Source organism: Hipposideros armiger, unplaced genomic scaffold, assembly GCF_001890085.2.
Source record: "Hipposideros armiger isolate ML-2016 unplaced genomic scaffold, ASM189008v1 scaffold_40, whole genome shotgun sequence".
Lineage (NCBI taxonomy): Eukaryota > Metazoa > Chordata > Mammalia > Chiroptera > Hipposideridae > Hipposideros > Hipposideros armiger.
In genome coordinates this window covers 3,986,422-4,001,026 of record NW_017731390.1, presented here as the reverse complement: position 1 = coordinate 4,001,026, position 14,605 = coordinate 3,986,422, and the positions used below count along the sequence as shown (strand labels likewise).

The 14,605-nt window shown below is 36.7% G+C and overlaps 1 pseudogene; it reads left to right on the top strand.

Annotated features, from left to right (window-relative positions):
- Window positions 1-3,173: 3,173 nt before the first annotated feature.
- Window positions 3,174-14,565, top strand: LOC109380697 (60S ribosomal protein L36 pseudogene; annotated as a pseudogene).
- Window positions 14,566-14,605: the final 40 nt, after the last annotated feature.

Genomic DNA, 14,605 nt, shown 5'->3' with positions numbered 1-14,605 from the left:
GCTACCCCGAGGAATTCTAATGTTGTCCTTAAGTGAGAGCATCAGTGAAGGGTTTTAAGTGAGGGAAAGATATCAGATTTGCATTCTACAACAATCACTCCCGAGGACTCCTGGAGGCAGTGTGGAGAATGGATTAGAGGAGGGTGTTATGGGAGGCAGGGAAACCAGTTAAGATGCAAATGTAGTGGTTTAGGCAAGAAAGGATGGGGGCCTGCCTGGACCACAGCAATGACGTTTATAACAGAATAGAGACTGGAAATTAATATAATTAATATACTATAAATAATATATTAATATAACATAACATATATATATTATATACTATATATTGTATATATGTGTATATATACATTATATATATGTATATATATATTTATATTTATTTATTTATTTAGAGAGAGAGAGAGAGAGAGTCCCCTGGCCAGACTGAGAGGAAGAAGGAGGGAGATAAGGACATAAGAAAACAAAAGGGTTTAGAATGCTTCCCAGTTCTGGGTTGAACAGAGACAGGAAGAGAAGCAGATACTGGTGAAGGTGGGAAGTTGGATAGACAAATGAATACAGGACATTTCGGGCTGAGAAGCCCAGGGGATATCCACACGGAAGTGCCAGTATGCAGTTGGATATGGGATCTGGAGCTCATGGGGAGGCTGACCTGGAGATATGTCTTTGTGATATATATATATAAGGTAGTGAGTGATTGGAGCCAGGGGTGGGGTAAATGTTTGGAGGAGAAAATGGTCTCTCACACAGTCTTAAGGAGCATTGGCATTTAAGGAATAGGTAAAGAGAAGAGATCTTGAGAAAAAGGTGAGAAGGAGAGGCCAGGGAGATAGGAGAGAAAAAAAGGAGAAAATGATGTCTCAGAAAACATTGAGACGAAACGGGTCACCTGGGAGGATGCTAGTGAGAGTAAGGAAAGAAGAAGAATATTTTCATTTGCTTTCAGAGGGAGGAGAGATGGCTTCCTCCAGGGTGGTCAGAGAAGGTTTTAGGAAATAGAAGGAAAGGGAGGAAAAGAAAGGACTTTTCAAGCTGAAAAATGGAGTATTGAGTCCATCTCCTCTTTGCTGTGTTTTCTTGACTCTTGCTGCAATAATCAGTGCATTCATAGAAAATAACGCATGTGATTTGATGAAACGTGGAGAATCAGATGTTCAAAATGTGTCTATTATGTGCTTCAGAACCAGACATGCTGAAAATGGAGACCATCCAATGTGATCATGCTGTCCTTAAAAATGTTCCTTTGATAAACATTAAACTGTTCTGTTTACCAGAAATGTTAACGAGGAAAATAAACAATAGGGCTATTTAGGAGCATTTCAAAATTGAATTTGAAACCGTAAGAGAAAACAAGAGACAGAAATAATCCAAAACTACATGAACAGACCTCGGGTGCCCTTAAAATCTTTTTCTCTGCCTAACATTACATAATTCTTCATCAGCCAAAGATATCAGTTTCACATGCTAAAAGTCAATGAGTATGTGTCATACTTAAAGGACAGGTTATTGAGAGGAAAGAATAACGTAAAGAGATGGACAAAGTTTGGAAAGCAATGTACATAAAGGCCTGAGTGTTCTTTTAGAGAAACCTTAAGAATATTATTGAAAAATAAATAACACAGACTTCCAATTCAGATGGTATAATGAACCCAGAACCCGGACTCTCCTTCTGAAAACAATTAAAAATTCTAGATAAAATACTACAAATACCTTCTTCTAAGTAAGGAATATTCAGCCAAAACCAGAGAGAAAAATGGAGCAATTGCCAAATCAGTTAGCATTCAGTTTTCAAGATCTTAAAGAGCTCCAAGGACAGGAGACCGAGCCCAGGACCTGCCTAAGGTGGAGATTCTGATTGGATATCCTCCCAGACAGGTGAGGCCCTAAAGGCTGTGCCTTTACTGTTAGGCTAATCTAAAAATAATCTAATCCCTCCACCTGGAAGGTCTGCAACCAGAATGGGCTATCTTGATTCTTAGTACCACATGAAAGTAAAACAAACTCCTGAAAATGTGTAACCAAAAGCTAACCGTAACACAGGTTTGCATCCCGGATTCATATCAGTTGGATGGTCTGAAAAGCCTCCAGCAGAGTGGAGGCTTTTAAAGTGGTCCTAAATGCCTGAAGTGCTGGAAGAAGTAAAAGCAATTTTTCTCTAGATGACCCCACCTTTACCTCAGGCTTCCCAAAATTCCCACAGATAAAGTTTTAAGAATATAAGCTCACAGTCAAAAATCACAAAACCCAAGGAAATGAGGTACCATGAGCAAGAGAAGCAGAAACACAGACAGCAGAATCAGATTCACAAAGACTTTAGATGCAAGAATTATTAGAAACATGATATAAAATAACTATTTTTAGAGCCTTTAAGAAATAAAAAAAAAAAGGAACGGGTAACATGAGAAAATGATCAATCAGTTTTTAAAAAATAAATACAACTCTGGAAGTAAAACATGTAATAATTAAAATTTAAAATTTATTGGAAAGATTTGATAGCAGATTAGACACACTGAAGAGAGAATTAGTGAACTAGAGACATCTGAAGAAATGATTCAGGCTATAGCACAATGAGACAAAGAAATGGAAAATGAAAGGATATTCAGATTCAAGAATTCCAATGAATTCTTAATAGAAATTCACATTCCAACCCATCATAATAAAGTTGCAGAACACCAAAGACAGAGACTGATCATAAAAAGAGAAAAGTCAAATAACTTCAAAGCTACAACATTTAGACTGATAGCTGATTTCTCAAGAGCAATAGTAAAACTAAGAAGATAATGGAATAATACCTTCAGTGTGCTGAGAGGAAATTACTATCAACCTAGAGTTTTATACCCACTGAAAATATATGTACAGAATAAAGGTAAAAACAAAGGAACTTCAAACAATAAAAACTAAAAGCATTTGCTACCAGGGACCCTCTCCAAATGAAATTCCAAAGTACATATTTCAGGCAAAAGGAAAGTAATCTCAGACTGAAGGAATGAGATAAAGGAAGGTGTGAAGAGTGATAAAAGTGGTAAAATAAGTAATCAAATGTGGACTATTTTATCTAACCTGTTTATTATTGACTACATAAAACTATAATAGCATTCTATGTCACTAAAAAACTAAAAAGAGGGTATCTGATGCCATCTGACCACCAGGGCTGCAGTACAGGTCCAACCATGGCTCTGTGCTATCCCATGGCCATGGACCTCAACAAGGACCACAAGGTAACCAAGAATGTGAGCAAGACGAGGCACGGGCAGCTTCAGGAGCCTCATCAATCACACCAAGTTCCCGCAGGACACGATCTGAAAGGTGTGCAGCTTTGCCCTAAATGAGTGGTGGTGTACCATGGAGCTGCTCAAGGTCTCCAAGGACAAGCAGGCCCTCAAGTTCATCAAGTTCATCAAGAAAATGGTGGGGACACATATTGGTGCCAAGAGGAAGCAAGAGAACTGAGCAATATCTTGGCCACCATGAGGAAAACAGCTGCCAAGAGGATTGAGTCTCCTCCTTGCTCTGTGCCTAATAAAAACTTTACAGAAAAACAAACAAACAAAAACAAAAAACAAAACCTAACAAGATGGAACTAAAATACATAATCCAGGAACATCTAACTCAGAAGATGGCTGACTGGAATGAAGTGTTTTAAGATCCTTATAGTGTTTGGAAGAAGGCAAAAGGATAATGATTTACTTTGGACTTTGATGAGTTAAGTATGCCTGATAAATTTTTCTATCAACCACTAAAAGTCTAGAAATAGGATATTTAGCTTCCAAACTAATAGAGAGGAAAAAATGAAGTGATAAAAAGTAATCAATCAAAAAGGTGAGAAGAGGAAAAATAAGCATAAAAATGGAGAGCCAAATAGACAACTAAGAAAATAAAAATAATATCATCAGTATCCGCAATAAGTATAATGCAATAAATGCTGCCATTAAAAAAATGTCAGAGTAGAGAAAAATCCAGCTCTACAGAGTTTACAAAAAAACCCACCTAGAACATAGGACACATAAGGATACAGAAAGGTTGAAATGAAAAGAATGGAAAAGACACACTAAGCAAATACTAAGTAAAAGAAAGCTGATAAAACTACGTATTAGATAAAATGTATTTAAAAGCAAACAAATATTATTAGATATGAAGAGATTACATTATAATGATAAAAATATACTGCAAAAAACTGACAGACAAAAAGAGACTGAAAATCATAAAGGAGATAGTAATACTCTCAAGTGATCGGTAAACCAATCAGCCAAAAAAGCAAAACAAAATCAGTAAAGATTTATTATGAAATTTGAATAACACAATCACCAAGTTTAATTTAATGGACATATAGAACAACGCCAAAGCAACATTCCAAAACCTTACAAGGACAGCCAGGGCAGGAAAATTTTATACCAAGTTCACTCATGAACATAAATGCAATGTCATAAGACAACTATTAGCAAACCAAATTCAGCAATGTTCAAAAGGGTAATGCATTATCACCATGTTGGATTTACCCCAGGGACACCTTTAATATTAAGAAATCAATTAATTATTTTCTTAGGTGTGATAAAATATTGTGTTTTTGTAGGAAAATGTCCTTATATTTAGGAGCTGCATAAAATACTTTACGGATGGTGTGCCATGATATCTGCATATTACCTTCAAATGGTAATATATGCATAATATATATTATAATTATATTATAAATAATAGATATTTTATATATTACACATAATATGTGTATTTTGATTTATCTATATGATACATAGATAAAGCAAAAATGGTAAAACGTTAACAATTTTTGTACCTAAGTCATAGTTATATGTGTGTTCATTGTACTATTCTTCCAACTGTTATGCACATTGGAAAATTTTCTTAATGAAAAGTTTTAAAAAAAGAAAACCAAGTAATGAAATTTATCACATTGACTGAGTAAGGGGGAAAAGTCTTTGACAAAATTAAACATACATTCATGAACTTAAAAAAAAATACTATTAAACAATGTAATGTTGATATATAAAAATCACTTCCTTTAGAACTGAAAACAAGACAAGGATGGCTGATTTTCAATACTGGAGACCATCAGAACAAGAGCAAGTATAAAAATTGAACGGAAGGAAATAAAACTGTCATTCATAGATATTACATTGAAAATCTCGGGCCAGCTGAGTGGCGCAATGGTTAAGAACTGACTTGGGATGCCAGAGGGCCCCGGTTCGGATCCCACATGAGGACCAGTGACACTGCCCTCCACAGCTAAGATGCTGAACAACAGCTCAACCTGGAGCTGGGCTGCCGAGTCGCCGGCGACGGCGTAGGCTGCAGCCCCTGTGGCAGTGGGTTGCCATGGGCTACCATGTGTAGCCAGCAGCCAGCGGGAGCGGCCATCCAGAAGCCGGCGACTGATCTGCCTCACCCGGGAAGAGCGCAATGATGGTGCCAACTTGGGCCAGTGAAGCAACGTCCTCCACAACTAGACTGAAGAACAAAAGGACAGCAACTTGTCTGTTCCCCTTCCCCCAATTCCCCAGCACTGTTCCCATCCCGCCAATTCCCTAATTAAAAAAACAAAAAAATCTTAAAAAAAAACTCAAAGAATTTACAGGTGTATTAACTGAATTAATGAGAATTTAGCAAGCAAGTGTATTAGGAACAAAATCAATAAAGGAAAATCAAGTGCAATTACTAATAGAAATTGTATTTTAAGAAGAGATATATCATTTATAATAAAATCAAAATTATGAAATACCTAGGAATTAATCTAACAAAAGATGTGCCAGACTTCTATGGGAAAAAATTATAAAACTTTTTTAACAGATATTAAATACTACTAAAATAAATAGATGGCTATACTATGTTCATAGATTGCAAAGCTTATGTTAATGAAGATGTCAGATGTCCTCAAATTGATCTATAGATTCAATACACTCCCATTTGACAGATTAATTATCAGGCCTTTAAAAGGAAGGAAATTCTGACATGTTAACAACATGGACAAACTTCAAAGACTTTATGCTAAATTAAATAAGCCAGTCACAAAAGGACAAATATTGTATGATTCCACTTATGTGGAGTAGATAGAGTACTCAAATTCATAAAGAAGGAAAGCAGAGTCATGATTGCCAGGATCTGGGGGAAGGAGAGGATGGGGAATTAGTGTTACTGAGTACAGAGTTCCAGTTGGGAAGATGAAAAAGTTCTGGAGATGGATGGTGATGGTGGTTGCACAACAATATGAATGTACTTAATGACACTGAACTGTATACTTTAAAATGGTTGTGTTATGTATAGCTGACTACAAAAAATGGTTAATGTAAAATTCCAGTTAATATTTATCTCTGGGATGAAAAAAGGAGCACACGTGGTCTTGATAATGTTCTTTCTTGGCCTGATAATGGATTCACAAGTGTTCATTTTATTGTTGTTGTTGAATATATATATTCATGCATGATTTTGTATGCATACCATAGTTCTCTTACATATTAAGCACATAGACACATATAAATATTAGGAATATAAATATATATTGTAAAACTATAAGGAAAAACAAGGGAATTTATAAACACAAATTCAGGATAATGATTACTTATGAGGGGAGAATGAAGGAAGGAAAACTGGAAGGGGACCCCAGGGAACTTCAGAGGTCATGATGATATATATATTTTTTGTTTTTTTTTTTTATAAAACTGAGAGGCGGGGTATGCACACGAGTCCATTACATCATGTCGTTATTTCTTACATATTTTTTGCAAATATTCTTTTTTATTTTTCTCAATATTTAACAAACATAATTTTAAAAAAAAGAAAACCCTAAATATTTATATCTATATTTATATATAGATATATTTATTTATTTTAAGTTTTGGCTTTATTTGTAAATCTGGCATTGTGTCAGACACCAAGGCCAGCTACTTAATTAGACTTGTCTAGGCTGCTTCTTTTCTAATACCTTGTGATGCCGTAAGATGACCACACAGGGGTCTGAAAAAGTACTTGTGATATGATGAACAGACAACTTTAGTACTTAATAAACTATAATTCTCCTTTGCACAAGTGAATAAAAGGAGAACGTGCCCTCCTTTTGGGTATATTAAAATTTTGCTGCAGCTCCTCCAGTTCCTTACAGGGTAGAAAATTGGGCCACTGTGTCCTTTGGCTGCATTCAGCCCATTAGCTTGCTTTGCCTTTTCCCAACGTCAACAAAGGAATAATACATAAAATACAACCAAGTAAAAGATCTTGTCATATTTCACAAAGGAAACATTTTTCTAGGATAAAGTACCAAATATCTCTACCATTATATCAGAAAGTGAATAGGGCTTATTCTGGGGGATCAGAGGGTGATTTGGCTGAGCCCTGAGTCACAAAGGACCTCAAATTTAGATCTTTGGCCTCATCTCCAAATGAGATTACAATACAGTCACAAAGACATAAAGAAGAGTATATGAAGACTTTTTTTTATGCAGCTTTAAGCATATGTCCCAATACCAGACCACACTTCCTGTAGTGCCCTGTGAGTTAGTATTTGTTATAAGGCCTATTGATATCTTGTGACTAGCAGTTATATTACAATGCATTTCTTGGTTTGGCATTCTAACTTATTAAATGCAGATATTTAAAAAGTTTATCACTAATTTTATAAAACTGCTTTAGTGTTTTTTCATTTTGTAATATATCAGAAACCTTTAAAAATTAGGATTGCCAGATTTAGCAAAGAAAATATATAGGACACTCAGTTGAATTTTAATTTCAGATAAGCAAGTAATTTTTTTTAAAAAGATTTTATTGGGGAATTGGAGGAAGGGGAACAGACAAGTTGCTGTTGTTTTGTTCTTCGGTCTAGTTGTGGAAGATGTTGCTTCACTGGCCCAAGCTGGCACCATCATTGCACTCTTCCCGGGCGAGGCAGATCAGTCGTGGGCTTCTGGACGGCCACTCACGGCGGCTGCTGGCCACTCACGCTGGCTGTCAGCTACACATGGTAGCTTATAGCAGCCCACTGCAGCAGGGAACTGCAGCCTACGCTGTAGCCAGTGACCCACGGCAGCCCAGCTCCGGGTCGAGCTGCTGTTCAGCATCTTAGCTATAGAGGGCAGTATCACTGGCCCTCATATGTGGGATCCAAACCGGGGCCCTCTGGCATCCCAAGCTAGTTCTTAACCAACACGCCACTCGGCCGGCCCAACAAGTAATTTTTTAGTATGAGTATTTCCTATGCAAAATTTGGGACATAATTGCACTAAAAAAGTGTCCGATGTTATCTGAAATTAAAATTTAACTGGATGTCCTGTATTTTATTTGGCAGTCCTATTAATAGATGTACCCAGCTTGTCCACCTCCCTGTGCCCCAGAGTGGGTGGAAAAAGAAAATAACATTTGAGTGGAGCATTACAAGTGTGATCTCATTTAAACCTTGCAAAAACTCTATGGGGTATATATTATTACTCCATTTGACAGTGAACACAAAGCTTGAGTAATTTATTCAAGGTGAGACAGCAAACATGAGATAAAGAATCAAATTCAGGTTTGCTTCCCAAATTTGTACTTTTTCTCTGGCAATGCACTTTCCATCAAAAAGTTTTCAGATGGTCTTTATGTTTATTTTTAAGCTTGAATCAAAAAGAGAAAGAGTTCTGCAAATACTCCAAAGGCTTTTCTAGCATAACTTAATATTTTATATGAAATATTATATTGTTTCATATCTAATTAAATTTGTTGGCCTTGAGTGTAATGTAAGTGTAAGTGAAATTGACCCATACATAGCCAGACATGTTTCAAGGAATTTATCTCAGTGAAGAGTTTTCCCTTAGGAAGTTCAGGTAATCTCTTTGGATTTACAGTTTCTTCATCTGTAAACAGAGGCTGCTCTGACAGCTAAGGTGCTTTCCAGTTCTCTTCCTTGAGGGTTTCCACTACTCATTGGAGAAAACACTAAATCTTACACAGCTCTCTTCTACCACCTGCTGGAGAAATTACAGCACCCATTTCTGCTTCAAATGCGCTCTGCTCTATTCAGTAACCTTGATCCTGTGCCTTTTTTTACTTAGTAATTTCAATTAATGAGAATTATAGTTTTCTGAGTTTTCCCAGTTTGAATATTTTCGGTTTGTAAAGCATTCCAAATGAGTCAAGTCTGAAATTTGACCATCTGGAAACTAATTCTTTTAGCAGTTTTTCTCACAGGGAAGTATTATTCATACTCAATAACGGTCCTGCCAAAGCTACTCACATGGAATTTGCTTTAATTGCCATTAGAGTTGCAGTCATGAGATCTAGCAAGAAGTGTTTAACAACAAAAATGATTATTTTTGTTAAAGTATCTTTTAAAGATTCCTAAAACATTTCACTTTTGTGCTTGGAGAAGGCAAGGATACAATGCCAATCGACTTACACACATGCATACACAAACTGGATACATGTACATTTTTTAAAATCTGACTGCTTCATGTCTAGAAAGTCTAGTTTTTTTTAACTGAAAATTTTTTTCTAAATTAAAGGCTAAGTGCTGGCCTTAAGCTTTTAACATAGAACCTTTATTTTTTAGAGCTGTTTTAGGTTCACAGCAAAAGTGAGTGGAAGATACAGAGACTTTTTTCTCCCTGTCCCCTGCTTCCTGCTTCCCCTCCCTCGCCGAAAAGCTCCCCTATCATCAGCATGTCCCCACCAGAGTGCTACATTTGTTAAAATTGATGAACCTATATAGACACATCATTGTCACCCAAAGTCCACAGTTTACATTATGGTTCATTTTTTATGTGTATTCTATGGGTTTTGACAAATGTATAACGAGATGTATCCAGCATGAGAGTATCAGACAGAATAGTTTCACTGCCCTCAAAATCTTCTGTGCTCCTCTTATTTATCCCTCCGTCCTCCCCAGCCCCTGGTAATCACTGATCTTTCTACTGTCTCCATAGTTTTGCCTTTTCCACGTGTCATTTAGTTGGAGTCATACAGTATGTAGTCTTTTCAGATTGGCTTCTTTCACTTAGTAATATGCATTTAAAACTCCTCCATGTCTTTTCTTGGCTTAATAGCTCATTTCTTGTTAGCACTGAATAATATTCCATTGTCCGGATGAATCAAAGTTTATTATTCATCTATTCACCTACTGAAGGACATCTTGGTTGCTCTGAGCTTTTGCAATATTGATAAAACTGCTATAAACATCCATGTACAGGCTTTTGTGTGGACATAAGTTTTCTTCTCTTTTGGGTAAATACCAAGGAGCACAATTGCTGGATCATATGCTAAGAATATGCTCAGTTTTATAAGAAATCGCCCAACTGTCTTCCAAAGAGGCTGTACCATTTTGCCTACCCATCAGCAATAAATGACAGTTCCTATTTGCTCCATATCCTCATAATTTGGTGCTGTCAGTGTTTTGGATTTTGACCATTCTAATAGGCTTTCATTGTTGTTTAAATTTGCAATTCCCTGATGACATATGATGTGGAACATCTTTTCATATGCTTACTTGTCATCTGTATATCTTCTTTGGTGAGATATATATCTTTTTAGGTCTTTTGCATATTGTTTAATTGGGCTGTTCATTTTCTTATAGTTGAGTTTTAAAAGTTCTTCGTATGTCTTAAATAACAGTCCTTTATCAGATATGTTTTTGTAGGGATTTGCTCCCAGTCTGTAGCTCATTGGCCTTAATTTTTTAAAACAATTAAAACCACTTTCCAGAATTCTCATCATAATGCCAAAAGTGAAGCCCAAATAATTGAATCATGAAATATAAAATATGGGATTAAATGTATTGCCAGTTGGAGTTGAGTTGGCTTTAGAGGGTGGAAGCCTATAGCCAGTCCCTTCATATCTGAATCCACATTATCTCAGGGTTTTGTTGTATAGCTGCCTGGAACTTGATGCTGTTTAGGGGTAATAAAATCAGAATCCTATCTCTTTCTAAAAACTAATCTTGGGGCAGGGCTTGTTTTGAAAGATCAGGAAAAGATTTTGGGAGATGTAAGTCAGGGCCACTAACTGCTGTGTTATTTGTTTCTTTTACCTCATGATTTCCTAGACAGGGCTTTCAACTGGTTTAAATATTTGAGCAAATTTATTCATTATCATCTTTCAGTTTATGATGATACTCATTTCAAAATATTCAAAACTGGGTGGCCAGTTAGCTCAGTTGGTTAGAGCACAGTGCTCATAACACCAAAGTTTCCGATTTGATCCCCACATGGGCCACTGAGTTTGCGAACTCCACAACTAGATTGAAACAACTACTTGACTTGGAGCTCATGGGTCCTGGAAAAACACACTGTCCCCAACTACTTTCTAACTCTTCTCCATCTCTTCCACTTGTGGTACAGTAATATACAACAGTGCATATTTTAAATATTTTTTTTCTAATGATATGAATAACATGGGCTCAATACAGAGAGCTTGGAAAACCCAGAAATGCACAAAAGAAAAAAGAGCTTACTTAAACCTCCCTTAATATTGCCATGAAAAAGTAACTACTGCTGACATATTAATAATGTCATTCCTCCTAGCGTTTATATGTTTCTACATATAATTTTCCTTTTAAAATAGTATAATACTATACATTATTTTACAGTAGACTTTTTAATATAGCATTTTTCCAGGCAAAATGTAATAACTCAAACTGGCTTCATGCCAGGATGCTGGAGTTGAAAACCTTGGGAATGACACTTAACTCCTTGGGCCTTTGCATCCTTGTCTGAAAAGCGAAGAATTTTTTGCTATTCTCCTGCCAAAGCCTATTTTTGGGTGAAATCTTGTCACTGTGCTACAGCCTAAGGACTCTATGCAACAGCCCCCAGTTTCACATATCCTAGTTTATACATCTTTTTATTATTTGTTAGTATATAATTTTCCAACTTCCCTATGCACATCACTTGAATATGCCTTATTATTTTTGCTAGAAATTTTCGTGATTCAGCTGACTAGTCTTTAAAATTAAAGAGTAAAAAAAAAAAAAAGTACCCATCTTTTCAGCAAAAAAGGAGGACAAAAGAGAAACTAAAAAATCATCAATGGTTGGGCTTTACTCTCACTATTCAAAGAGATAAAAGCATAAAAGTATAGGATAGAAATCACTATATTTCAATTCAATTCAAACAATTATGATTTAGTAGGAAGAAAAAGTAACAAACTCAGGGACCAAAATAAAGCAACATTAATAGAAGAAGGATGGAACAGGATTTGGAAACTCTAAGGAAACCAAACTAGAAAGGAAATTACATTGTCTAAAGAAGGGGAGTTAGATGTGGTTTTAATTATTTTCAATTATATAAAAGACATAAGCCTGTTGTGTGTCTTTTCTATCAAGAACCAACAGGAAATTGGTTTAGGCTATTGTCAGATTAACTTAGACATTTAAAAACTGTTAAGAGATGGGAAACCAGACACCAAATGTACCAAAAATGGAAAATGTGCTTACCCTTTGTACAGGGACTGCTCTTGTATTCTGATATCTGCTCTTCTTATACAGTAGTAGAATCCCCTATTTTTTAGCTGGGCACAGGGCCTTCCGAAATACTTCCCAGTCAGGAATTAAGTTCTGGCCAAATCCATGTCAAGGGAAGGGTCTTTTAAGTTATTGTCCTTCAATCTTAGTCATGCAGGGCGCAAGCTCAGCTCCAAGTCCAGTTGCCACTTTCAAGCTAGTTGGGGGAGGAGGGACCCACCATCCCACGCAGGAGTCGAACTAGCAACGTTGTTGTTAAGAGCCCGCACTCTCACCAGCTGAGCCATCTAACAGCCCATTGGCAGCTCAGCAGCAGCTCAGCTCGGCACAGCTCACTAGCCCATGTGGGAATCGAACAGGCAACCCTGTTGCTCAGAGCTCCTGCTCTTAACCAACTGTGCCACCTGACCGACCCTCATGCAGAAAATTCTTAAATTTATATCTCCAGCCCAGAGTTTTTCCTCCAACCTCTAGATTTGTAAATTCAGCTGCTTCCTTGACATCTTCACTTGGGTGTCTCCTAGACATATCCAACTTACTATTTGCAAAATTAAATTCTTAATTCTGTACTAGAAAAACTCCTCCTCATTTGCATATCTCAGTAAATGTGATCAACACATCCACCCACTTATTAAAATCAGAAACCTGGGAATCACCCTTATCTCCTTCCTTTCCCTCTGCCCCAGCCCTATCCAATCCATCCGTAATTTATTAGTTACTTCTTTATCGAAAGCATATCTCAAACGTGTGTTTCCAGGGCCAGCATCCTAGTCCTGCAACAAAATCCTAAGAGCTATCACCTCTTCCACTCCTACCTGCTTCATTCATTCTCCACATAAAAGCCAGAGCAATGCAAATCAGATCATATTACTCTGTGCTAAAACTCCTGAATGACTTGCCATGGCACTTTGAATAAAATCTAAACTTCTAACCACTCAGGATCTTTGTATCCATTAGGCATTTCATTCCTGGCCCACTGCCTAAGAGCTGAGACCTTGTCAAGGACCTATAAAAAATGTTTGAGAAGGGGGGAAAAAAAGAACTGGCTCTACATTGTGTAATGGAAACTTCTTTCTTCTAAAAGTTACTGGTATCATTTCTGAAAAATGAACTACTATATTTAATGTAAAAATTCTTATACTAAGGATCAACTTTTGACTCCCTTTTTTCATTTGTAGATTAAGTGGAAAAATACCTGATTTTGACATGTTACTCTTATCCTTACCATTATGTAACCTAGCTACTCTGGGATGGTCTTAGACTGTTGTCCTGGTAATCTGTTCCACTTCCTGACTCCTCCCTGCAAACAAAATGGCATTGACACTTCATCCTGATTCTTTTTCTTTGTGGTTTATGCCTATTCTAATTAAATATGTATAAATAAAGTAAAAAAAAAAAGAACTGGCTCTAAAAAACTACAAAGTCAAATTTAATATATGTTTGTGACTACATAATATAACAATATGTTGTCAACTAATCCTAAATTTCAACTCCACCTTTATGTAGTTACTTATATTTTTTTATTTTAATGAAGGATGTGGGTACATATTATTGGGTTGTCAGAAAAGTCATGACGTATTTTTTTTATGTTTTTCGTTGCAAAAATGTGTCACGACTTTTCCAACAACCCAATATTTTGTTGGCTATAAGGTGGTGTGGGTCCCTTTTTAGGAGTAGACAGGGCTGACGGAGGTTCTAAAATGGCCCTCTTTTAGGGCCTTTATATAAGGTCCTGCTTATCCCAATCTGTGCCTATCTCTCCATGGTCTCTATAATGCCACTCTCCTCCTTTCTCACTAAACTCAGCCAGCCAGCCTTGCAAATTCCTAGAACATACCAAAATCTTTCCTGCTGTTCCCTTTCCTCCCAGCCCTTATCCTGACTCCTTCCCATCTATTCTCAAATTAAATGTAGCCTCCTCAAAGGAACCTTCTTCACCAGTCTTTCTAAAGTAGGCACGCATGGCCCCCTTGCCTTCATATTTTCTGCTGCCTATTTCCTGCATAACATTGCTCTCCATCTGTAGTTTACTTTGTGTTTATTCTATCTTTCCCATTAAACTAATAAGCTCCACTAAAGCAGGAAACTTATCTGTCTTGTTCTGTCATATCCTTAGGGCCTACTCCAAGTGACTGGCCCAGAGCAGGCCTCAATAAATAGCCCCTGAGTGAA